This window comes from Hippoglossus hippoglossus, chromosome 22, assembly GCF_009819705.1.
Source record: "Hippoglossus hippoglossus isolate fHipHip1 chromosome 22, fHipHip1.pri, whole genome shotgun sequence".
Lineage (NCBI taxonomy): Eukaryota > Metazoa > Chordata > Actinopteri > Pleuronectiformes > Pleuronectidae > Hippoglossus > Hippoglossus hippoglossus.
This window is the reverse complement of record NC_047172.1, coordinates 19,569,578-19,597,332: the sequence shown is the minus strand read 5'-3', so window position 1 is coordinate 19,597,332 and position 27,755 is coordinate 19,569,578.

Genomic DNA, 27,755 nt, shown 5'->3' with positions numbered 1-27,755 from the left:
CTCAGTCTAGTTTTTATTCCTTTAAAACAATCACAATCGTCCTGGGGTGGAGTATTCCTTCGTCTGCCTGCTGACAACTGCAAGCCCCTCTTGGGAAAGTATGAAGCTACAGCTGAAACAATGATCAGGTCTGGCTACCTGCAAGGATAGTAACACCTTTTTATGGATGTTGTGATGGCCCACCGGCAAGGCGGAGGGAGAGAGAGTGAGTGTTTCAGCAAGAGGCAAAGAGTTCTGCAAACAGCTTCACAATGATTATCTGTGGTTGTTATGAGAAGTGTAAAAATTGCTTCACTATGAAACTGCACTGGGCTGCTACAGTCAACTTAATAATGGGAAACACTGGGCCTTATAATTAAGTTTAAAGCACCTCCAGACCATTATACTCTCCTACCTCCAGACCTGCTTCTAGAACTGCAGTGATCCAACACAACAGTGAGAGACCCCTTTAAATACAGTTGTTTAGCAGAAGTTTGGAGATCGCACAATGTCTAACTCCAGTTATCAAAGCAGTTCCTTATGTTTCCTGTACAGACACACTTACACCCGGGCCACACTTGTTGCGGTTGCCCCACGGGACGGCTGTGGTTCAGCTGCTTCTATCAGCACAATGTTTTACATAGGGTTTAACTTGAAAATGCCCATAAATGTGAGTGTAATAGAGAGAGAGAGAGAGAGAGAGAGACTACTGCCCACCCATGAGTTCTTAACTTAACTTTTAATGTAACTACAGCCTTTTTTATGTTTCTGGTATAACTATAGTATTTCCTTGTTTAAAAGTAGTCCTCTGTACTCAAATAAATACCAGTACTATACAGTATGAAGCCATGAATCTTCGCTCCTGCAAATATTTCACAATAAAAACCATTTAAAAACAAACAAATGGATTCAGTCAACAGGAATGCTGGAGCGCTTTTATTTAGAAACAGGTAGGCTACAGGAAGTGTTGCAAATATTTATTTTTGGAGACATATTCAACAGATAAGCATTGAAACTGTTGTGAAAGATTATATTTTTTTGTCTATCTGCTCTAGCAGAGCAGCGCAGCTTACGCGGCTGAACCGCAGCCAGTATGGTGGCTCCAATATCTTAACATGTGTGTGGTAATGAAAAGCAAGCCGTACTGCGGCGCAACCAGAGCCAGTGTGGCGTGGGCTTTACATAGATCAAAGCATGAAGAACACCAAATATAACCACAACCAAATCAGGGCTCCACAGTGTCTCTGTGTGTTTTCACTCACATTTTAATATATTTATGTTAAAATATATTTTGGAGCATGTGTGTGAGTAAAGTGTATTAGAAAATTCAGCTCAAGCTGCAGTTTTTAAATAACACAGTACTAATGTCATCCATTGAAAACAAACTCATGTTGTTCCAAATGGATCAATGGCTGAATCGGAGTGAGCCAGACGACCTGCTTACATTAAGCTGCTGGACCAGTGATGTCCTCCGTGTCTAAATGGACTGAGCAGCTGTTATGGCCCCACAAGAATAACGATCAGCAGATAAGGCTCAGATGAGGCCATAAGCTATGAAAAGGACACCACCAGTGGAAGGGTCAAATGCATAAAATAAGGAATTTATTAATATCAAACGAAAACCCATCACGGCACTGAATGAAATCAAGAAGAGATGGAGATCTGGCAAAAATGAAGAGAAGATGAGGAAGACACTTCTCCCTAAACTATAAATAAAGGATACAAGCCTCGATCAAAATCCGAAAACAGGACTACCAGTGGACTCCACTCAAACTAAAATAAAAAAAATTATATTTAAAAAGACCCGACTTGTATATCTGTCAAATATATATATATATATATATATATATCAGCTTTCCCCGTGCTGCAGGCTGCTGCTGTGTGGGTGGAGTCTAAGAGAGAGAGGGACTCTCTGCTCCTCCCACTTCTTATCGCCGTCTCTCTGATTGGCAATTGAGCACCTGAGAGGGAGGAGACAGCAGGAAGGAAAGAGAGCAAAACACAATACAAGGGATGGGCAGCAGCTAACACGTAACAGTGTTACGGTTCATCATATCAGCGGACATTAATTCATATATATTACAATCCGTATAAACTTAGCTGTTAATGAGTTGTGTGACTGTATAAAGATGGCCGACGCATCTCCACTTCCTCCCACTGTCCAGATATGAAGCAAATATATCCCAGATACAAACTCTGCCATCCAGCGTGCATGAGGTCATTTGAAGCCAGAGTCAGCGCAGTAGCGATTGAGGGATGGAGCCACAGTAACAAGGTCGATACATTCACTCGACCAGTCGTGAGTCAGTCTCAGCTGTCAGTCTCAGTCTCAGTATCTCAGTCTATAGTATCAAATAACTAATTACATGCATCAGTAGAATGGTAGAATGGTCTGTATTAATATAGCAATTTTCTAGTCTTGATGACCACTCAAAGCCCTTTACACTATTATTGCCATTCACCCATTCACACACATTCATACAGTGCATCTACGTGCAGCACTTTCTCAATTCTTGGGGTGAGAATCTTGCCCAAGGACACTTTGGCATTCGGAATGGGGAAGATTGGGATCCAACCACCAACCTTCTGGTTGGAGGAATACCGCTCTACCCCCTGAGCCACAGCGGGTAATAATAAGTACTATCTTTGGGGAAAAAAGAGGAGACTGAGACACTTTGGCTTCACTTTTGGGGAGCTGTCACGTCAGCCATCTTTAAACACAGTCTATGGTGTCTCTGCACACTGCTGTTCTACTCGTCAAAGACATTTTGTGAGACAAGAACCACCACTCTGTAACAACCCTGTACAACCACAAGTGAGCTCAGTGTTTCAGTTTCAATAAATCTAACGTAACTCTAAAGTTAAACATCTTCTTTCTAGTGGATCATGTCACAGCACTGTGGAATCTCCCTACTGAACTTCCATTCATATCACATTCACACTTTCTGCATTGTGCTCCTTAAAGTTCTCATTGCACAGTAGCAAGCCCTGACATCCATAACTGATGAAGGAAAAAATGAAAAAAGACGATGTCAAGATAATGTTATACATTCCCAGAATGCACTGTGACAACAAACCTGCAAACACAAATAATGAAAGTTTGTGTCCCTGCATTGTTAGTGGTGTTACTGTATTATACATTGTGCTTCTGTATAATATCCATTCAAGAATATTATAGCCATAGCTCAAACACTGATCAAATTTGTAAGAAAAGCAAGAATCCATTCTTCTGTCTGCTTGTTCTTAAATTAAATTTCCCAAAAGGGCTGAGAAGAAGAGACGAGCACTTAGGCTGATACTCTAGTTTATCTTTGTCTCTGGGATTCACCCTGAATGGGTTAGAATGGACCGGTCTATAACAGACAAGAACAAGGGGATAACAGAGCAGCAGCGGTTGGAAACAATGGGGCTTAATCCATCAACCATTATAGATTCAATGTGATTTCTTCAATTGCTTCTAATAAGGTCGCCTCTAAACGCTCGTGTGATTGATCTGGAAGGAAAGTGACAAGAATGCTTCGTGCTGTTTTTTTTCATTTGTGAGTAAGGTTTGTTTGGGAGAGACAAAAAAAAAAACAGCTGGTGTGTCCCAATAACACTGTTCAGATATTACTTTCTGCCTCTGGACCACACACACACACACACACACACCTGGTCATTCTCGATAATTGTTTGGCCCGCTGCACCACCTCTGCGCTCGCACTTCAGGAGAGGCGTCAAAGGTGAAGTTATGAGATTGCTCGAAGACAAAAGGATGGAGGAAGATGACCCCTGTGTCTGTCTTTGTCTGCAGGTGCTCTAGAGATGTGTTACACCTTATATTAATGGAGACGGGGTGAGGACTAACATGTCACCTGAACATGCTGATGAGGAAAGCTGAGCAGAAAGCCGAGCTGTCACCTCCCTTCATTGCAGAGGTGTTTTCAGTTTGTGTTGTCGCTTTGTGTCTTTAACCCCAACGATGACTTTATTCTCTGTGAAAGGGAAATTTGCCACTTAAGGATTTTAGGGCATAGTTGCCATATTACAAGTTCACATCACTGCCTGGAGCCTTTGTTACACTTGATTAATTCAGGGCTGAGAAACATACATCTTGACTACAGATCCATGTATGAAGAAAAAACACATAAAATGAGGGTGTGATCAGACTCGGTGTGGCAGGGAAGATCATCCCAGCTTTGGAGGTGGTGAAAGAATCATGAATGTTGAACACTTTCCCAGTATTTTATAAAAACTACATTTGCAGTTTTTAAGAACCATTAACCATCTTTTTGTTTTACAGCTCATGCCTCGTGCTTCTCTCTGGAGTGACACTATATGTGTCTGTGTCATTAATATCCATTACCTTCTCTTCTCATTGGCTGATTGTTTTGTGAGTGAAACACAGCCAGGCCAACCACAGGATTGTAAGTTTTATATATTATCTTTAAAAATGGGCATCAGTGAAGCTAAAGCCTCTTGATCTCCACCTGGTGGTTAAAACCGCCTACTCCATGTCAGTGTATGAGACATAGGGCACGTCAAACAATGTTTTCTGTCATTTTAGTTAGTTCTTATCGCAATGATAAATGTCAAAGTGATAACTTTTTTCGGATTTTTAATAAATCATTAACATTTGGAACAGTAAAGAGAAAAACACTAAAGAACATGTTGGACTTGACTTCACATAAAGCCACAGGAAACAGAAAAAAGGTTGCAAAATTTTACAAACCCTGCAAAAGACAGTATAAATTGCACTATAGAATCGGTATTTTCAGCAGTTGCAGGAAGCTCTACAGACGACACATCTGCATTTCCTGTCTATCGTTATTTAAGTCATATGACAGCTTCTGAAAAAGTTCTACATTGATTATGATGACAGCAAGACCCCTTACGTTCCTGTCTTATGCCAGTAAGTGTGTGTGTGTGGGACAGAGAGGGACCTGAAGTTTTTACGTTAACTTTTAATATAACTACTGCAGGGAGAAGAAAACCGTGGATGTTCGGACAACGATTTCAGCCTTGGTTTTTTGAATCGTTACAGCCCTAATATTTACCCATTTCTGTGCAAATCGGCAGGAATTGTGAGAGGCCTGAGATGGAGGCAGGAAAACACAGGAGTCTGACTTGTCCCTGGAGTGTCATAATGAATGATGCAAAATATGTTATGTATATTCATTTCTTTATTATAAGATAACCATCCTGGTGATCCCTATGACCAGTCAGATCATGACAATTGAGTCCATTGTCCGTGTGTCTGTGTGACAGAGAGGGCGAGCAAGGTAGAGAAAGAGGGAGGGAGAGAGAGCTGCTGTGACACAAAACACTTAAGATCTTTTGTGTCATTATGAAAGCTGTATGTTTTATTTCGGTTCATAATGAATCTGTGGCTGACAAATTAGACTGAAGTGAGCTGCCACAGTCTGTAATTAATGTCAAACACTGCTCTCTGTAAAAGTCACTGCACACTATTTTAACTTTAGCTACTTTCTTACTTATGTGATGTAACAAATTTTCAATTCTGAACATTGGAGGTGTTTGAAATTTCTCGAATTTAAGATGAGGGAGTTTTTTCTCTCCACAGTTGCCAAAGTGATGCTCATTGTGGGGACCTTCTATGTAAAGTGCCTTGAGATAATGTTTATCATGATTTGGCACTATACAAATAAAATTGAATTGAATGGCGATGCCGACTTGGAAGACTCTGCATCGGTGCAGTGACAGAACATAATCGATTCATTCTTTCCAGTTAGGACATCGGTGGTAACGTGACAGGAATCATCTGGATTCATGACTTGACTAATATATAACTTAATTAATGTGATTGCCAGGTTGTGTGAGCGACAGAGTCAAGCATACACACATACACACACAGGCAAGTTCTTCCCGCAGTTTACCATACCACTCAGTGTTTTAACTTTTAATTTCATCATTGCATAAATATTTATTCAGCAGGTTATTAAAAATATCAGCTCTACATGTGAGTGATGAGCAGAGGAGCAGGATCACTTGTTGGGCAGCAGAGTATTGAGCCTCAATGCAGTGGAGCTTTTAAGTCTTAACTGAATGAAAATGTTTTTAAAGCACTTTCTAGACAAAAAGTGAGTTTAGATGAATCGTTGACTGCTTAATGGTAATGGAATCGTGAGCCTAATGAAGGTGTATACCTCTGATTGTGAGTAATGACTGTTTATTATTATTATATGAACTCATTTATATGTGTGTGAATGTTTATATATGTATATAACATTTTTCGTCGGGACATCTAGAGTGAACTGAAACCATCAGTCCCTCAGATGTCCCCCTTCCATTTAGAAAGACAATAGAAATGATAAAAAGCTGATAAAAAGTAACACAATACAACCTTTTATTATTATGCTGTCCTGCCTCACTCCGACTGTTCATGAGCATTTTCTTAAAGTGATACTGCACACTTAAATGGGATTTTTGAGCTGTAAACTAAATGAATTGACTTTGATGAAATGCACTTATGCCGATGCATAATCACATTCATGACCAAATTTGTTTGGAAATCTACATTTATGGGTTGAACTTGGCTCATAACGCTTAACGTTCCAAATTGTCTTAGACCTGTCAGGGCCAATGCCTACTTCATTCTAATTGTAACTAATCAGACTCGTTCCTTCATCGAGGTGTTTTCCATGTATTGTTTCTCTCATCTTAATCACAATCGGTCTCTTAAGGTTTAGCAATTTAAGCTCTTCTCATATGATAGGAATTTAAACAGTTCACTTTAACAAGTTTGATCATTTAGGAAAAGTGAGATTAACTTCTTTGGTCATATCTGTCACAGCTCCTCTGTGACAGATATGACCAATTGAAATTGTGTATTTAAAGTTTAGCTCCCCGTGTCTTGGTTCCTGTTTATCTGACAGTGTTTCTCCTTGTGTCTCCAGGATTCACTCTCCGGTTCTCCTGCCTTCCCTTCTCGCTGACTGGATTCTGCGAGCGAATCTTTCGGTCTCTACTTCCTCATCTCATCCTCGTCGTTGCCACCTTTTGATCGGACGATAAAACACCCTTTAACTTTCCATTCTGACTAGTGCTCTGTGTTCTGTCTCTGCGCTGGGGTCCAAAAGCACTCTGAACGTAACAATATCACTTCCAATAACTGCACAATCTGTTTTTAAATTGAAGCTTAAATTGAATTTTCCTGCAGACATAACAGATAAACCTTAAATATTCATCCACTTAAGGACTTTTTTTTTAATTTTGATTGTTTGACATGTGTAAGTGTATAAAGTCAGAGGTTTCAGTCCTGATGTCAGAAATAATACTTCGACAAAGGAGCTGCACGAGAGTGGAGGAATTAAAGTGAAGTAGATTAAAAAGGCTGTGGACACACACTCACACTCTGCCGTACACACAAAGGGTCATTTAAAGTGTTATTACAGTGTCGGGTAGGGACTATCTAAAATGCTATGGGCCATTGAAATTCTGTTGATGCCCACAGCAACCTAACCAGTAGGTGGTATATCTAACAGCTGGTGGAGAGAGATAATGGAAAGTGCTTGTGTGTGTGTGTGTGTGTGTGTGTACTTTCCTATAAAAGCGCAGGCACCACAGGCAGGCCTGCTACCTTATGTCAGTGAGACACAGATGGTGTTTTAACAAGTCTGACACAAATTCAGTTTTCCGTTTTTGAGAATGGACGGATATTATTTACATGAATACAAGAGGTCACATGTCAGGAAACCAGGGACGTGCATTTATCATTAACTAACCATTAACAGTCAACCGACAAGATTATAATGTTGAAAGTCAACAAAAATGGCCACATAGAAACCCCCACAAACAAGCATTAAAAGACATATGTCTGGTAGGTTGCTGTTGTTCCCTGTAGTGAGTTGATTTTGAAAATGGGAACTGGCTGGAAGAAGAAGCAGAGAATCCTACTTGAAACAAGGACCCAGGTTCTATCTTTTCAGTCAACATCTGGGGAGTCAGACTTAAATTCACTGTAATTCATTGTATCCTGCACTCAACACTTCCTGCATGGATACATGGTACATCTAACTAGGCATTTACGGAAAAAAAGCTGCCCAATATATAAAAAGTGTCTCCAAGGGACCTTTTCTGGACCAACAATCCAAAATGTAGTCCGAACAATAGATTTGGTCTTTGTCCAGATCAAACTGAACTATGGTTCCGTTGGTTTGCAGTGTGAGACTTACGGACCAACTGCAGGAAGTTGAGAACGCATTAAACTATAGAAGAAGAAAAAGAAGCGGTGAGGATTGCTTGTAGTCTCGCCTCAGATGATATGGAGGAGGACATTTATTTTGATGGTAGTAATACCATAATATTACAGAGGCAACAAAGTTAATGAGGTGAACCGTTTCATTCATTTTTGCCTTTCAAATGTAAAGTTTACTTTTTTCTATGCACTTTATTCAAAAACGTTAGTGAAAACAATCACTGAATCGACAACATGTCTGTCTACAAACCAATCGATGTCAAGTATAGGTAGAAGCAGCCCGTGTAGCTGATGAGGACAGGACGTACATATGTCCTATAAGAGTCTTAAGTGTGCTCCCTAAATCACAGTGTGAACCTTGGTCTGGACTCTCAGGTGTGAAAACACAGCTTGAAAATGAGGAATTATGAGGATTAAAACCTCCACACTAAAACGATTTCCATTTATGGGCTGTAAGAGAAACCTTTATTCCAACATGAAACAAATTACATTAATAATATAGTTGTTTGTGGAGACCCTGCAGTAGCTTGGGAGCAACATAAACAACCTGCCTGCTCAAGCTCAAATGAAGCACTGGTCAATATATTTTTATGGAGGTGAAGGCCTTCAACGGCCATTTTCCCGAAATGAAGTGCTCCTTCACTTTGCTTTTTCCAAACCCTCTCTGCAGTTCGCCCTGTTAGTCAGCCATATTTCTCTCTAAGGTTTTCAGCGGCACCATGTAAGCTCTGCAGTTGTGCTCCAAGGCTGCTGCTATTTCTATCAAACACTCTGCACCTGTCTTCAGTGCATCATAAAGATTTGACTCTCACCCTCTGTCTTCTCATCTCCCCCACCTCCCTCCCGCTCCGACTCCCTCCTCTTGTGTTTTCAGCCCTGCTCATTAATTCACAACCTGCAGCCATGTGGGTGAGAGAGAGACGGAGCAGAGAATAAAGAGCAGAAAACAAAAATGACAGAAAGTTCATGAGCAGAGGGCATGTCAGAGTGCTGTTACGTGTTTTGTCTGGGTGTGTGCGTGAGGGATGTTTAATTCAGTTTCATAAAACGTCGACTTTATTTTCTTTCTAATTCACCTGACTGAAAATTCCAAGGGGTCACGACACTTTCCAAATAAAAAGAAGACAATGCGCCATTAAAAATTAAAATGACATTCACAACATGTTTAACTGAAACTCACCATGGACGTCGTCAACCTATCCAGAAATGAAGCCAAAATATCACGTATACAAAAGATACTATCTTGTGCAAGGGGCTGCGGTAGTGAGATCCCCCGACAAATGCTCTTGACTAATTGTGAGTCAGACTGAGCTGTCAGTCATGACATTTCACCCCAATTTGTATAACATACATTACACATTACTAAATAGAATGGCACCAAGTAGAGTGCAAACCTCTCCCCACACATATTTGACCATGCAGTGGCTAATAGACCACCCCCGGATAAAAAATATCGAAGTCAGTTTAATCCGGATTCGCACCAAATTGTGCAAAGTCATACATACCAACCTCCTAAATATATGCCTATTTTTCATCAAGATCCTGGATCTGCCCCTTTATCAGGATATACACCAAAATGTAATGGACTCCTCCTCAGCCCGTGTTCCATCCTTCCACCCTGTTTTGTGGAAACATTACATGAAAAGTAGTTTTCATGTAATCTTGCTTACAATAAACAAACAAAGGGACTGATGTGAAAACACAACCTTTTTAGCAGAGGTAATTACATTTTAGTGGGAAAAGGAATATTTGAATATACACCAGTGTAATAATAACTGCATAAAGTGACGGGAAAAAATACTTGATTTGTACTTTTGACTTTTTTAGTTTGGTGCATGTCCCAACCACTGTGGACTTTCTCTACCTGGGCCCCTAGTACAAAGTTGGCAGGAACTCTGCAGGATTCACCGACAGGGAGTGGGGGGGTTAATGATGTTTGTAACATGCGACGGATGAAGAAACCTAATATCTCAGGATAAAAAAGAGGTGCCATACACGTAGAAGACAGACTAAGATGTCAAGAGAGCATTTGGTGATAAGAGCTGATACTGGTGTTGATGTGCAGTAAACAAAAACATCTGATCTTCACATTGGAATAATGGGTTACTTCCTGCGTCTGCTTGCTGCACCACCCCTCGCTGAATCCTCTGGAGGATTTGTTGTTATTGTGAAGCATCTGGGCAGAGAATCTCCCGCTGCGTCGCTCACGTGTGAAAGAAAACCTCTGGAGAAAGTCCAGACCCAATTCTCCAGAATTTCTCTGGAGGTCATGTCTGAAAATAGCTATACAAGAGGCTAGGACCTATACTGCAGTCAGGCACTAGATGGCAATAGAGACGCTTTGGCTGCACTTTTAGGGAGCTGTCATGTTGTCCATCTTTATATACAGTTTATTAACAGATATTATAGTGCAAAAGCAAAACAAAATCATGTAACTAGGGCAACATTTGGGGATGGTCAAGGCATGAATTAGCAGGAGGCATATGGGTACAAGCATCACGGGATGGTTGTAACGTGACAGAACATCCTTTTCAGTAACAATCGTGAGTTTATGAGCCTGAGGTCCAAGAAATAAAAAATGCTCCTGGTCTATATATTAGTTGCTTATTGATTTACCGGATGGAAAGTGAGCACACTGTCTCAACCTGAGGTGAGTTGGGTCACTAGATTGAAACTGGAGTATAGATGAGAGTGAAGACCTGTGGATGTGTTGTGGCATTTTTACAACTCTGTACATGGCTTTGCAATCAAAGGCTCTCCAGCTCCTGAATGAGGCGGAGATGCTGCAACATAAAGGGAGCGTATTATGAAATGTGTGGAGGTTTTAAAAGGGCTTTGGCTTTAAGCGGTTTCCACTACACAGCAGTAGTATAGTCATTACACTGAGCTTCAAGATGCTTCATCAACAGATTCATCCTCACAGCGTGTAACAAGGTGCTTAAACTCTTCACAGTCTATTGTGTTAGCAGAAACTTAATGATAGAGCCTTTTTGGAGTGCGCACCAGTTGAACAGATCTTCTACAGTGGATACATCTGTACTATGTCTTTTAATTACTTTTTATTCGGCTGAGGGGAAGTGAAGGAGGCAGCACAACAGCAAAAAGTTAAACAACGGACAAAAGTTGGCGGGTAAACAGGAAAGCGTTTGTTAGTGCAGGAGGAAAAGTGATGTTGCTGTTGGTTCAGGGTTATTAAAGAGAGGTATAATCACATGAGGAAGAAAAGGAGAAGAGAGTCAGTGTTGTGCATGTTCACACTTAAAGAGAGCGAACTCAAAGTTCAGTTCATGAAGATTTAAATGAACTTTGAACATGGACATGCTATACTTCAGTAGAACAGGTAAAAGCTCGACGAAACGCCAATAACAACCACTTTCACCTACATCAAACCTTTCAAAGACAAAGCAACGAAATCAGCATATTGCTAAAGCATGCAACACACAAAGCTAGTACCAAGGATCATGCTAACAACACCAGCCCAGTATCACTCACTGAAGCAGCAGCCGTACAAGAGCAAAAAGTTAAGTTCACATCAGAAAGCGACGTCTTACCTCTGATGATTTGTCAAGATTCTTTTAGTCCATAACTCTGGTAAGACTGATGCCCTATGTCTCTGTGACCCTTTGAAATAACCCCAAGGTGCATACCCCCACCTACTGATGTTGTTCTATTTACTGGCGGCCCCTTACTCTGCTTCGCTTTATCACAATTATATGTGGCACAGAACACGTTCAGATGTTGTGCTATGGATTGCTAGAGGTTTGGGGCTAAAACTGCATCCTTTCATATGGGATATTTACTCTAAATGGGTAAAATTTTGTTTGGCAGAAATTACAATTTTCATTTTACTGCATCTTAAAACTTGAGGGCTTGATCAATCCTGTGAGAGTGAACGACGCCCACGATCAGGTTCAGCAGTTGTAAACTGATCCATTCATTTCACTATTCACCAACGATATGAGCACTTACAATGAGCCGCGCTCTATAGCACATTCATGCACAACACTGAAGAGAGTGTTACAGGGATGGTGCTGACAAAGACAATTCAAGTCACATGATCCTTGTCATTTTACACCATAGAACGCAGTGCACATACAGAATCAGCTGACGACCATTCAGCATGAGAAGCACCATAAGCATAAAGCATTTAATGTGAGCTGGACATGCTTCGCAGGATTCTTGGGAGTTATTCTATCGTCCTCCATCACTTGAAAATCCACTTTGTCAAGCTCCACCTCACCAGGAAAGGCCTGGTTTTATTATGATCCTCTATAATCCACAACTGTGGCGCACAGATGTCTGGGTGTTTATAACCCTGAACAATATGTTTGTCCTCACTCATTCTGACAGCTACAAGATCGCCAAAGAACGTGTGCTATCACCCGACACAAGGAGAAGTCAAGGTACAGTGGCCCAGAGGTGTCAGTCAAAAAATCTAATATGAAAAAAGTTGTTTTTACCAGGGTGTCAGAAGGCCAGTGTTATATTGTGGTGTTTATGTTAACGTCCAGCTGCACATCAAGCCACACATACTACTTCACACAGAAAATACTGTTTGCTGCAAGACTGTGAGTAGTTGATGGAAACCACTTGAGGTTCCACATCAGTGTACGACATCAAAGTCTTAAACACATATTATCTATACCTATATTAACTTATAGACAACTATTTGGAAAATCAATTATTCATCTGATGTTTTTCCATTGTTTCATATTATGAATGAATACCCAACTTTAAGCAGCTTACAAGTCACATTAAAAGTTAACAGGTTTACGCTCACTCTCAAGCTCTTTCTCTCCCTTATTCTTTCCATCTTTGAATCCCCCTCCCCATCAGCAGCACTGAGATAAATTCTGCCATTTCACTGGGCCCTCCAACCATCTATAATTCCACCATCCTTGCATCGGGACAGCCAGACGTTGTCAAATTCAAAGTTGTGGCTGTGTGCGTACCATCCCTGGTTCTGTTGCCAATGAGAGCTTGCATTCTGACACCTCACCTTCCAATATATTTGCCATCATTCATCTTAAAAGTACCAGAATATAATTTTTGATTATATTGATCAGCCCTAGTATTTGTACAGATATACTCGCGTGTGTGTGTGTGTGTGTGTGTGTCCCATAAAAAAGAAAAAATGAATTTCTTGAGAAATTGTAGTGTTACGCTACTGTTTGATGTTGGTATGGTATGATATGGTTATAGTTAAGGAATAAATTCATGTGCGTTTAAAACGTACAAAACATTCTCAATCAAACATCACAATGACAGACTCGATAAATAAACTGTCACCAAAATCTTCTAGTCTGAACATCAACTTAATCAAATTAAGAAAATCAGAAAATCAACTGAGTCAATCACATTGAAATGTTTAACACAAAAATGAAAATACAGCTGCAAGAGTCTGCTGGCCAGCACTAGGTTTCATCTTCTTCTTCTGTGGCATTTTTACATTTTACTTCTTCTGCTCACTCATGAAAAAACGGGATCTCGTCGGGGACGGGACGCTGTCTGAGCATAGCAAAATGGTGGCCGCCATTCAAAGTATTTTTTATCACAGCCACCAGTGTATGTTTCCTTTATTTCATTACAGCACGTCCCCTAGATGTTAAAATATCCTTAACAGAGCGGCCGCGAGAGTATACCACTAAAGTGACTGAAACAATCTGGCGACGAGTGGAGTGAAGACCGGGGTTCTTGCAGAGCTGGTGATATGAGGATTGAAGCCAGGTGTGGATCTCACGCCAGGTGCCAGGAGTGGATACCGCGCCCACGCACACACACACTCACATAGGGAAGGAGAAGGAAAGGAGGGGGAACACAGAGAGCAGGGAAAACACCAGAGTAACGTACTGAGCCGTGACAAGTTTGTTCTTAACAATGAATCATTCAAGGGAAAAATTACGCATTGATAGTGAGTTTAACTCCGATCTTTCAGATTTTAATACCTAGCAACATCACTGAATATACATACTGTATGTATTTTTACTTGCAGTATCCCCATCATGTTGGAAGAATCCATTGGTCTCTCAGATCTCCCAGACCTCCAAAGTGCATTTGCCTACCTTTTTGACCTGATTCATGCCTTGAACGAGGAGTTCCCAAAAGAACACAAGTACACTTTTGAAGCAATTTAACACATCTTCCTAGAACTTTCTATCAGTTGTTCAGTGTCAGGAGCTTGAAAACCAAGCTCTTGCTCTCATAAGTAAGTGCCTAGGTTGGAAGCTGGTCTTCTATTTTTTTGTTTAATTGATCAGCTTGCTGGCCTGATTGCCTTTTGTGGCAATGCAAGGATTCATTATTGTAGCCTTTTAGCATGGCCCACTAAAAGGCTTTTAAAGTTCATGTTTTATGAAGAGTGTTAAGATGCATTTCAACTTGCTTTATACATTTAAATTAAAGGTCCCAATACAACACAAGTAGGCTATAACACATCTTAATGGAACTTTACTCCAGTTGCTTACAGAAGCATAAAAGAAATCAAGCCTTTCTCTGATAAATGAGCTCTTAGGGTTAGAAGCTGGTCTTTTTTACTTTATGTTTAGTTTTTCTCTGCATATGCTGGCTAGCCTAATTAGCATTGAAATTTCAAAGCATTAGCATGGCCCATAGGCTTTTCCAGATATTCTGCAGTTTGAGGTCCTGGTCTGTTTTTGTATAGCACAGGCATGAAAAATAGATGTCAAAGATAGCAGTAATGTCCTTAATAATGATGCGTTGAATGTGTCTTGGAGGCAGTATTTTTTGAAAATGGGATGTGGCTTTCGGCCCTCATGCCAATTCCTGGGGTTCATAGTTTGCTGGTCTTTTCAAAGTAAATATTTCATGATTTTAATTAAACACTTTTGCCGATTGTTTACATTTTTTTTAAAACAGAGAAGTACACTGTTAATGCCATTCTGCAGTACCTGTTTGCATTCTGTTGCCAAATACACTGGTTTCAGGGTCAGTTTGCATATTTGGTGTCATACCATTCTGTGCAGTAACTTCAAATTAATGTTTATAGGTCAGTTTATATCTGCATTATTTTGTCAACATATTAGAATAACATTTCTCTGAGAAGTTGTCAGTTGTGTCAGTTAGTCACATACAGAACAATTAAGTGTTTAAAAATACACTATTGTTTCATGTTTTTATTAAATATGAAGAGGGAGCTTGATTTGTTTGTTATCTTTACAAAACATAATGAGTTGGCATAACTTTTATTGTTTGGAATTCTTTGTATGTAAAACTCAAAGTAAGAAGATTTTATTATTGTGAACATAATTAGTTGGCACAACTACATGAGATTTTGAGTTGGCCTCAAAACTCAAATTTGAATGCACCAAATTGCTTTTGTTTATACAATGCATGGGTGGGAACGTGGACAGTTTAATGCACTGTCCATTCAACTTTAGTTCTCTGCACTAACGTCTATCCACAGATTCTACATGGAGGTACTCAGAATCTGTAGGTGAGGGACAAGATTTGGGGGCCGGAAGCCTTCTGGTTTCCATTTCTAGTTTAACCAATTGCTTTTGAGCAGGCTTTGGTTGCCCGCAGGTAAACAGTCGAAACGCGTCGGCTATCGGCTTTAATCATCTATTGGCTTCCTCTTTGGAGAAGTTCACTTTCAAATGTAATTTTAGTTTGGCGATGTCTTAAATTAATATTTATATAATAAATTCAGTTTGACATTACAGTGAACTCATTGTCACCTCTCAAAGCCTGAACACACCTCTAGGGTACAATGCATATATTACAGAAGGCTCCTAAAATGAACTGAAATATTACACTGTCTATCTGCGTAATCTTCTAAAATGAAGTTCATTGGCTTTGTTTACCAGGAGTAAATGAAGGAAACCTAAGATCTAACCAACTATCTAAAGGGTTTTTGACTCACAAACTATCTTTCTGTTTGTGGAATCCATTCAATATTAATTCTTAAAATCAAAGCTATATTTAATATGTAACACTGTATCTGCGCAGATAGTTTTGTGTATGCAGTGGTTACCTATTGTAAGTGGTTCAAGTTATTACAACATGCTCAAAAACATCAATTCTACCTGTAATGTTCATTTTACATTGTTTCACATTGAAGAAAACAGTGTTGCGCGATTGTTGAATGCAATAGAAATCTCAGTTCCTTGGATAAATTCAGAAAAGCACTTTACGCCACTTTGTATTGATCTGATGTAACTGAGTCATCAATCGATTCTAAGGATCAGTGACAATATCCAGTCCAATTCTGCTGCAAATAAAATAGAAAGGTCTTTCAGAAACAGAAGACAGGAGACGTCTCATCACGACTGGCTTTGTAGCCACTTATTTCCACTTTAAATCTATTCTTATCATTTCTTTGTACAGAGACAGGATGAGTTAAAAGTGCTGTGTCATCATGTCGCCCATGATTTGTTGACTGAACTCACAAAACTCACCTGATGTTTGTCTCGACAGCTTTTTATAGACTGAATTCTGTTGTCTGTGATTTTGTCTGAGCTCTAGAACTGCTTACCCCCTTAACCCTCTCCATAAAACCTGCTGAGGATATTGCAGAAGGGAAGTTCACTTTGGGTGAATGTAAAAAGAAATAGGATGCACTTTTTGCGCATAATAATGAGGATTATCAAAATTCCAGTTTTGTTCCGGGAAGTCACAAGTGAATCCCTGCAGGATTTAGAAATCTCTTAAACTCTGTGGATTCATACTGACTTGGCTTTGAGGTTGTGAATCTTAAGCCTTAAAACTGGCATCACATTCTGGCAAAGAAGAAAGTGACTTACTCTGTAGAGGCTGCAGCAAGAGCTTACCTGAAACGTGTGTACGTGTGTGTGTGTGTGTGTGTGTGTGTGTTTGTACTTGTACCTTTTTGAGGACCAGCTTGAGTTCTATAACGGTTGGTCCTCAAATGGCAACAGTTCAAAGATTTAATAGCTCACCTCAACATTTATTACTGATATCCGCATTGTCAATTTGTCTGGTCAAAGCAATAATTCAATATATCTGTATTCATATTTTGATTAGGTAGAATAAAGTTGAAGATATCTGTAATTAGGTTTTATCTCAGAGGTTCAAACCACTTATGCCATTCATGTATATGGGGTTTCTCATTGATATCTACCATCATTTTGCGGATATCTGCAACTGGATTATCGACATCTTTAATTCAAGTTCAAGATATCTTTAATCCCCTCAATTTTACACTGTCCTTTTTAGATATCTTAAATTAGGTTTTAACTTTAACTGACAACTTGTAGACATCTTGTACAATTATAGATATAATTTATTTGTAGATATTTATCATCAATTTATTGATATCTTTAATTTAGATTTGCGATATCTTTAATTTAATTTTGCCCAATCAAAATATAATTACAGATATCTTGAAGTAGAGTTTTGATGAGGCAAAACGACATTGTAAATTTGAGTATGTCAGAAGCTATACTGCAAGGGGCAGGTGGGAGGGGCTTGCTTTTCAATTTATATTAAAACGCTGTAACTCAGTTTGGACTCACTGTTGTTTTGACTAGTCACATTGATATCACAGATATCTTCAATTGAAGTTCTTACTAGTCACAATACAATGAACATATCCCCACTCTTTTAGAGGATTAGGGCATTGCCTGGGACTCGTTGTGATGAAGTGCTATTCATCAGTCTGAAAGGAGCAGCTTATGACACATTTGAGTTTTGGTGAATCTGACTTGGAAAACTTGTACGAAAAAGACTCTCAGAGAAAAGTTTAAGAATTTTTGTACAATAAGAAAAGATGTTTTCACATGGATTGGTGTCATGGTGTTGCGAGAGCAAAATGTCACATTGATATTGGGCATTCATATGTTTATTAAGTTATATTAATCTTTTCCTGACAGACATACTGTATTTTACACGGCACAGAGACTGAATTGGTCTGAAGCAGGCAACAAACGATGGGCTTTGTTATTTGCTTTTTAGGTGAATTGACTGTATGTTGGTCAATTTATGAGCTTATGAGTTAAAACATAATTATATATACATATGTTAACAATTCATAATAATAAGTCCATGTCATGGGAAACTGGACTGTGTGTAGTCGTGAAACTTTCCATTTGAGTTTTAACTTTTTATTTTTGAATGTAAGAAAAACAGTTTTTGCACAAACACATTCTGCAGCTTCTCCACAACTTATATTGTTATAAAGAAATAAAACTCACATATACACCAGCACATTGTGACAAAGTCACCTTGACTGCTATGGCAGTAAAATGACTGATCTCTTATCTGTGTGGGAGAGCTGCTCTGATTAGCACCACTATGTGAATAGCAATGGAGTTTTGTTGTTCGTTTGGCAGTTCACAGAGTTTTGTATGATATTTGTCTCATACACTGTTCTCTCCATTATTTGCTCCTCTTCTTTTCTCGCCCACGTCTCTTGTCTCCATCCATTTGCAGTGTTTATCCTTCCCGCTGTCTCAACTTGTCCTCTGCTCCGTCACTGCTCTTCATCCCAAAGTACCAGCAGAGCAAACTGTCTTCATTTTCTGTTTATATAGTCAATCTTTCGGCCGCTGTTGGCTCACCTCATCACTCACTTTATATTTTGCTTTGCTGTCTTTCACCCTCCCTCTCTCCCTGGACATTTTAAGCTTTAATTTCCCTCTGGTCCTCCTTCCTCTATTACTTTTTATCCTATTTTCATCCTGTCTTCCTTCCTGTATCTCCTGTGCATTCAGGCACTTTGTTATTGGTCTCATTTTCATTCATTTATTTATCAACCCTTTTTTCCATCTTGGTTTTTTTCTCATACATAGAATCTATATTTCTATATTTTCTGATGTATTCTTTTCATTTAAAAATGATGAAAAAGAAGACAGTGTCTTGTGCAGAGCTTCCCCAAGGACGCATGCCCAACCTTCAAGTTCTGTTGTTTAGTATGAAAAGGTGTCAAAAATAAAACCCTGTCAAAACTTAGAGAGGTTTTCTTCCAACACTGACTCATAACACTCAGTGACTGACAGAACTCAACCAGCTTATATTCCATGTGTGTTCTTTTATTTAAAAGAAACGCAACGTGAGTCATCCTGTCCTTCTCATCTGAACAAAAACAAAACAATGTTGTTGGTCTTCCAGAGTAAACGTGCGAAATGTAGTGTTAATGAACTGCTAAAATAAATCCAATTCTTGAATTGAAAATATATATTACACGTTATCATTTAAGTATTTTGTCTTCTAACTCAGGCTGCAACTGAGCAAGATGGTAGCATTCTTATCCAGAATATTTGGGCTTGAATTCTGGGTAGTGGGAGAAGGTGGAGAGGCGTTGTCCATCTTTATACACAGTCTATGGTCAGGGGGTTTAGGTGCAAAATTATTACTGAGGCTGCTTCAGGATTGGGACAGACACACATTATAGGCCTGGTATCCTTGTACCGCACTGGAGTGTCCTGTTGGAGTGTCCTCCCTCCTCAGTCCCCTGCTGACCTGCGCTTACTTTCCACTTTACAATAAACACTAACACTTAGAATCAGAAGTTATTAGGACCTGAACAGGACTTGAAATTGGCTTTGTGTTTGTTTGATTTGTTCTAGAGTTTATGAGGCACGTGTTAAAACACATTGAAAAAAGTCTGCTTGCACAGTTCACCTGCCACACGATGAGACACTGTGGTTTAAGTGACCAGAACGATGGACATTCATGATCTGACACCATCGATAAATAACTCAAATGTGTTTATACATTTTTGTGTGATGAGCAGTGGTGCTTGACTGTGGGGAGTGGGGGTGGTGGGTTCGGAGGCTGGACTGGTACCGGCTGGGTGGGGCTGAGAGAAGAGTGCAGGAGTAGCTGACGTCATCCTACCTCCGAAGTTTGAAACAAGCCGTTTCAACTACATATTTCTTCGAATGGACTGAGTGAAAAAGTCCACGTTTGACTGTTTTCATACTTTGAGGGGACCTACTGACCCCTTCAAGTAATTACAGATAGTAAAAGCCCAGAAAATGTATTTAACACAATATGGCCCTTTTAAAAGAAGCTAAACATAAGACGACATGTCGCTTGTTTTTATTTGGAATGAATTTTGTTTTGCAACTTGGGAGCGGAAATCCACAACTCTACTCTCACATGAGCAAATTCTGGACTTTCAAAGTTGACTTGAGAGACATGTTAGCAGACAGAAAATAACAGGGTTGAGAAAAGTGGATCAAACTACCTAGAACCAAAACATCGCCTACGTTTACAAGGACAGCAATATTGTGATATTGACTTGATTAAGACTATAAATTCTAAATATGACACTTTCGTGTAAACATCATTTTCTGATGACCTTAACCTGAATACGATCAACTGCATTATAACATGGAGTATTTCTACCTTATGATGTAGACATGTATTCGTCTAAATCCCATTTTAAGGTCTTACACAGCATTTTTCAACATCGGGGTCATCATCAGACTTTGCTCTGTAAAATGTAAACAGGGATATGAATGGAATATTTGATTTAAGAAAGAAAGACAAAGAAAGAACTTGCTGCCTACTCATGCTCTCCTTCCGTTCCACCCCCTCCCTTCTACAAGAGTCTGTTTCCGGTGATTAATGAACTCTCCAGCTCAAGGATACATTTATGTAACACACACAGATTTATCTCAGGGCTTTATGCGGCACAGCTCTAACCCAAGCGGAGCACATTTCCTGTGTTCATTGTCTTGCTCATTATACAGTAAAGTTTTCCCCATCAGTCACTGCAAACTAGATATAATCCATAACATCAATCACTGCCTGCTGTATACAGTAGCGTTTCTTAATCACAGCCAGCTCCAAGTTTGTTAAGATAGGTCGTGTCTTTATTATGGTATCACACATATTCAGCACAACATCAATCATGGTGTTGTCTTCAATTTAAAGGATGATGACTCTTTATCATTAGTTTGAATTTATTAGATAAAACATCAATCATGACTTTGTGACTATACTTTGAGGTAATGTGTGGGTATAAGCAGAGGCGTTCCGAGGTGTTGATAAGGTCTGAGGCTGAGCCCAAACCATCTGGGGCTGTTTATTTATCGGATGAGACTTCAGTGCTCCTGTGTAACAAACAGTGCTCCTGTGTAACAAACTGGACTATTACTATATCCCTGATCACTATCTGTGTTACATTAGTCACCTTTTACTATTCATATTTGAGAAGAATGGAGGATTCAGAACACAAGTTAAAACAGAGAGCAGTCAAAGAACAGATCATAGATGAAGCTTATAATCTTTAAAACTATAAAGGTGTATATAGAATAGACAATCATTTTGGTGAGAAGTAAATTGTGATATGAGTCACTTTTCTTCAAAGTGCATACACAGTTTATGGTTCCACATCATCTATACCTCTATCTGCAGGTAAATCTACACAGCATCTGTGCATCGACTGCATTGTCAGACTGTTTTCGCAGACAGCCTGGATGATACAGTTCCCTTCCATCTGCCTTTTTCAAAGCAGGCAGTTCAACATTTTATGGTCAGAAGGACACCGAGGTTACTGAGAACATTAAGAATGCACCTGCAGCAGATATTACATCTCAGCAAACATTCATCAACAAACCAGTGGAGGTACGCAGACGTCCACACCGACTGCAGAGAAAGAGAAAAAACTGGAAAACTGCCCTTCCTCTAATATTCTGCTTACTTATTGACATAATACAATGAAAGTCTACTCTGAGATTTTGCTGTGACGATACAATACTCAGGTTGCCTCCTCGTTCTTCATGAATAAACACCAACAGTGCCTGGAGCTACTTCAGAATGATTCCTTGTCAGTGAGTCGATATACGGTCACTTTTTATTTTATTTGTGTGTTGGACGTTGTGTGCAGATCTTTTTAAAAACAGTCTATGGTTTAGAAGAGTGAAGTTAGAAAACTTTGTGTTTATCCTACTTGGTTTATCTGCAGTCAATATTTTTCATAGAATTTGTATTATTGAAAGAATTATTATATAATACATTTTTGTATGGTTTATATAAGTTTGAATAATTTACTTAACTATGGTTACTTTTTTTCTATATTCCATTTGGCAATTTCAGAGGACTATTAAGCAATGGACATAATCTTCAAACCCAAGTTTACAACTTTTCAAAATAAAAGCTCTGTAGTTAAGCTTGATATAAAGCAGTGCAGCAACAAAACAAGCATTGTGCTTTTATTTCCTAAAGATGAAGTGATTCAATGAATGTTGCTGCCACGAAAAAGAGATCAGCAACAGTGACTGCCATGAGTATTATCACAGAATTCTTAAAATGTGCTGAACACTCCAGACGAACACCACACTCACACCCACATAACGACTGCGGTCAAACCCTCAGCAGAGATATATCTGAATGGACCTTTGTCAGCTTCTCCACCATGGCTGGTTCACAGTCAATTGAATATCACAGTCAATAAATAGGGATTGAAATTATTATACGTAACATCTAAATTTTGTTTTTAAAGAAACTGTTCAAGAAACAGTGGCACTGGTGTGAAACTGAAGTCATGAATCACGCTGACCATGGCTCCTGTGTTTACTCTAGTTATCTTTAGGAATCAAAGTAAACTTTTGACAGTGATTTATAGTTTGGATACAAGCAACAGCTTTAATTATAACCATACGTTTTGAAGAAGATGGAGCTGTATCTCTTTTCTTTATGGAATCGTATTGAAATTAAATCAGGCATATCAACACAGGCAATATTCCACCACCCCAATCTGATATCCTGGACGGGAGGTGCGACCGCCATTCTGTTGACTTGCTCATCCTTGCAGATGAGGTCACTTTGAATTTCCATGCACTGTTCTCATGCACAAGCCATTATTCATGGCACCACTGGGTTGACTTAGCATGTCTTTTTATCTAACCTAGCAGTGTTGTAGGAGGCAGTGCAGCATCAGTAATCACACCAACCGACTTCACCATGCTGCACTTTGCACTGGCCTTGTCACAGAGAGCCAGAGCACAGATGATTTATCATCCACGTCTTGATACAGAAACAGCCACTTAATGTCCCGGGAGAGAAAACTCGTATGTCTTCATATAGACATGAACTGGCGCATCGCTCTGAGGCATCTACAGGACCCGGGGAAAGAGAGAGTGAATTTAAATGTCTGCCAGTTAACTGGGAACGTGGTCAGCCATTGGAGGGGGTCATTATAAGAGATAGGAGGAGCACTTTAAAAAAAAAAAAATTCATAAGACCAGGCTTCAGGATGCATGAACTACCAGCGTATAAAAGAAAACAGCATTTTCTGGCATTTGTAAGATTTCAGGAAAAGAAAAACCGAAGGTAACTTGTACTCCAGTGGGGGATGTTGCACTAACCACTTTGTTTATGTTGCCAGTGAAAAATGTAGAAAACTATCAAGCTCTGCTGACACAGAACTATCTGAGAAGTATAGTGATGAAGAACTTTGGATAATGATACATTTGTGAATAAAGTAAGAAAGTCTGTTTGCTGACTTTGTAAAAGTGCCTCTGCCTTATTATCTTAGTGTGACAGTTACGAGAGGAAAGTAAAGACACCATCAGTGAATGGGGGAAAAATGGAAAACATCAATTCCACTTTCCAGATATAATGAGTCTTTGTCGAATGGGGCCCAATCAGGAGTACATGTTACTTTTATTAAATGATTGTTGTGTTTTTAATGACAGCACTATTTGCAACTCAAAAAGTTAAAATACTTGTTAATATTTTGTACAGTCTTGTAAATTTACATCTTACCACTGAGGCAGTCATGCCAGAGAACACTAGAGCTCACATATAATTACTTTTAATGTTACAAAATATGGTACTGCAGAAGTATCCACAATGTGTCGTTCCCCACTGACAATACATTGTATTCCAAAACACTACAAGAATACTGCTTCATGTTAAATGGTGTCGAAGGCCAATACTGTGCAGTGAGCTATCAAATGATTGTGGAATGCACCTTTTGAGATACAAACTTACTATATCCGATGAAATTCCATTGAAATTCATTTGGAAATAACTGAAAGAATGGGGAAATGGCACAAACAGGTGCTAACACTCATATCTGCCCACACACACACACACACACACACACACACGTAGGATTATGCCAAATCGTCCGAATGGTTTTCCACAAAAAACTTTATTGATGGATGGACCCTGGGACAAGACAGAATTCATTCTCAACAATTTCCAAAAAGAAAAAAATCAGGCATATATAGGACACTGACTGTTTGGCCTTGGTGGAGGTATGTGCTCTGCTGAGTGCTATTCTTTCCATTAACTGTGCCTGCCTTCATTGTCTTGAGTTCATGTGTGATGTCCGACACTTTGAGGATTATCAAGCCCTTATTGGTCCCAGAAGAATCACATTTCCAGTGCAGATGGGATCTACAGTGTGTCCTATACTGGAAAAGGTTTTGTGGTCACATGTTTTCATTTTTTTCTCTTTTCTTCAACATATGAAGAAGCATGGAGCATCACAAGCAGTGTTTCCGAAGTCATGTGCTTATTTTCCTATTTATTCCGCTTCTCTGGGACACTGGGGATCCCACTTCATTTTCTGTCATGCTGATTTGCGAGGAAAATTAAGTGTGAAATGAACATTTGAGCAGAGAAGTAAGGCGTCTGTGATAAATCATCAACTTGCTGTGTCCTTGTGTCAATGTCACTCCATTACACCAGCGCGCACACATTTGTCATGCTGTCACAGAGCACGTGTGTTTATGATGTGTCCGACAGAGGAACGCTGAGACAAACATGTTGAACAACGTAATTATGGAAATGCCGCATACAATACATGACATGCAATTATAAAGGTGTGCGTCTGTGCATGCGTATGTTTGCAAATGAGAATATGTTACAAGCTCACTGGGGGGAAGGAGTGAAACACGTGAAGCTGTTGTGCTGCATTAAACTTTTAAAAGAAGATGAAAAGGAAACGAGGAAAAACATTTGATACATGGGGAGAGACAGGACGACGGCTGCTGTTATTATTTATATTATATGAATATACTATTTATGTGGAGGCCAATTGTCCATAATGAAACCTGTGTCTCTCTTCCTCTCGCTCTCTGACACAGAGACAATCAGCAAGGCTATGATTAAAATCATGTGGTTGTAGCAGGGAGAGGGCAATTATAAGGAGGATGTAACAAGAGGAACACGCGTGAGAACAGCAACATGCAGGCTCATTAATACAACTGTTTGTAAATCACTCTATACTCTCAATAAGAAAATGAAATAAGACAGGTTGATGAAAAAGACAAGTATTGTAATGAGAAATTGTATTTTTGTGGGAGAAGAAAGTGTCTGGGTGTGTTTCTCGCAAACTGGACAATGAACTCTGAATAACTTTCCGTCTGCAAAGTTTTCAGACGGACTGTGTCTGAACTCATGGTAACATCTCTGAGGAACAGTGGTGCTATATTCGCACAAAAATAATATTAATAGTATGTATTTTTGTTTCAGGAATTCATCCAACCATCTTATCGCTCCTTGTCTGTCACCATCAACATTTTCTCTGACGAGGACGTGGCGATAGATCGTGTCTGACGCTGAACTGCCATCACTTCCTGAACTGCTGGTGAACAGCACAGAAAAACAGAACGTTATGAAACATCTGCTGACATTTTTATTTGGGTAGTTCACTTTATGTTTGAATTTCCTCAGAGGCATTTTGTCATGTTTTTTAATGAGTTCAGTTAATCAGGAGGTCAGGTAGGGAAGGTGATATCTTTTACCTGGAACACTGCCCTACTCTGCCTCTGAGTGGCTGACTCTGATCCTTTTATCCTAACTAACCAATCAGAGGCAGAGTAAGTCGGGTGATGCTTTCCCAGGACATGAATGAATGATGTGCACAGCATGCAGAACATGCAGTGGGTATACGCTATGCTGATTGAAAAATAAGTGGGTATACTGTCGAATACCCAGCACTGCATTACTGATGTCAGGTATGAATGTGGGTCTATGGGCTTTACCAAGGCACAACAGAGCTTAATAAATAATACTGTCAACATGTTAACATACTCAGACTGACAATCCAAGCATCGTGCTGTTTGCTGTAATTATGTTGATGTTAACATTGTATATTAGCCTGTTAGCATGCCAACATTAGCAAATTGGCAAAAAACACAAAGGATTGCTGAGACTGATGGAATTCCTATTGGTGTTGCAGGTATTTGGTAGACACAAAAGTATTGTATGTACACGGGAATCAATCTAATAGTTGTTTAGATATTTCAGTCTTGAGCAACGTGGTCAAATGACCGAGTGACAAACAGACCAGTGTTGCCTTGAGTAAAAATTCATACCAGTACATTAAGGTTTTTCTCACATTAAGTTAGTTATTGATTAACCCACTGAGAGAGAAAATTTTACTAATCTATTGATGATCAATTTATTGTAAATCAGGTTATAGAGGTTTATATAAAATGTTGCAATGCAATGACTCCAAACCAAATGTCTTGTCCGGCTTTTTTGATAAAAACATTAGCTGCTTTCAGCACTAAATTGCAGAGAATGTCAGATAATTATCCACGGTTCAATGCATGTCTGAAAGCAGCTCATGTATGTGAGAACTCGAATGAGTGAAAGGCTCTAGACATTGTCCAGAGTTTTTCCTGCCAGCCCCCTGGTAAAAACTCTGGAAAATAATGTCTGAATGAGGCGATGTGAAAAAAAAGCAGGATATCCTCTGGAGGATTCACTGTGAGCGAGTGTGTTGATTGAAACAAAAGAAAAAGAATACAAATAGGGTGATAAAGCGGTGCAATACACGAAGAAGACACCACCGAAGATGTCAAGACAGCTTTTGGTGATAAGGACTGACGCCAGTGTCAATGTGCTGCCTGCTACACCCCCCCTCTCCCAGAGATTCCTGTTCAGGTGTGAACGTGTGCGTCTTAGCGGAGAATCTCCTGCTGACTTGTTCATGTGTGAAAGCCAAACTCTGAAGCAGGTCAGGACCCAGTTGCACAAACATTCTCTGGAGTTCATGTTTGAAAACAGCTTGAAAGATAAATTGTAGCTTTTAACACTGACATTTCAATGTTCTCATAACTTTTCAGTCAAGAAGGCAAGAAGTTGCAACAACATCAAGAAGGCAAATGACAAACCCAGTAGGACTTACAGCATCTCCCTCATCTCAGTCGTGTCACACCACGTCCCTCCCTCGCTCTGCAGATTCTCCGTCTCTCACTCTCTTTCAACATCTTGTTAATTTCAGCAACATGAAAGATTCTCTGCAGAACAAAGTCACTCTTTTGTTTCCTGACATCAAACAGTAGAAATTTCCTTTTAAGCCATGTGAAGACCGACTTTTAAAAGCGGGAGAAAGGTGGGCTGAGCTGCAGAACAGAGGGGAGAGTTGACACAGGGAATAGATCAGAAACCTTACTCCCTCTCCTCTCCACCCCTTTACTCTTCATTTTCACTTGCCCACATCATAAGGAGCAGTGTAATGTCAACTTTAAATTAACACCGGTAAGTAAGGAAGAGATGGGAAGGGAGACGGAGCGGAAGATAAACAGTTAGGAGCTATTTATCTCTATTCATTATGTTGCAATCATGACCAGCTAGCTATTTAGTCATTGAGTTTTCTGTGTCAAACCTTTTGACTATGCGATGTTCT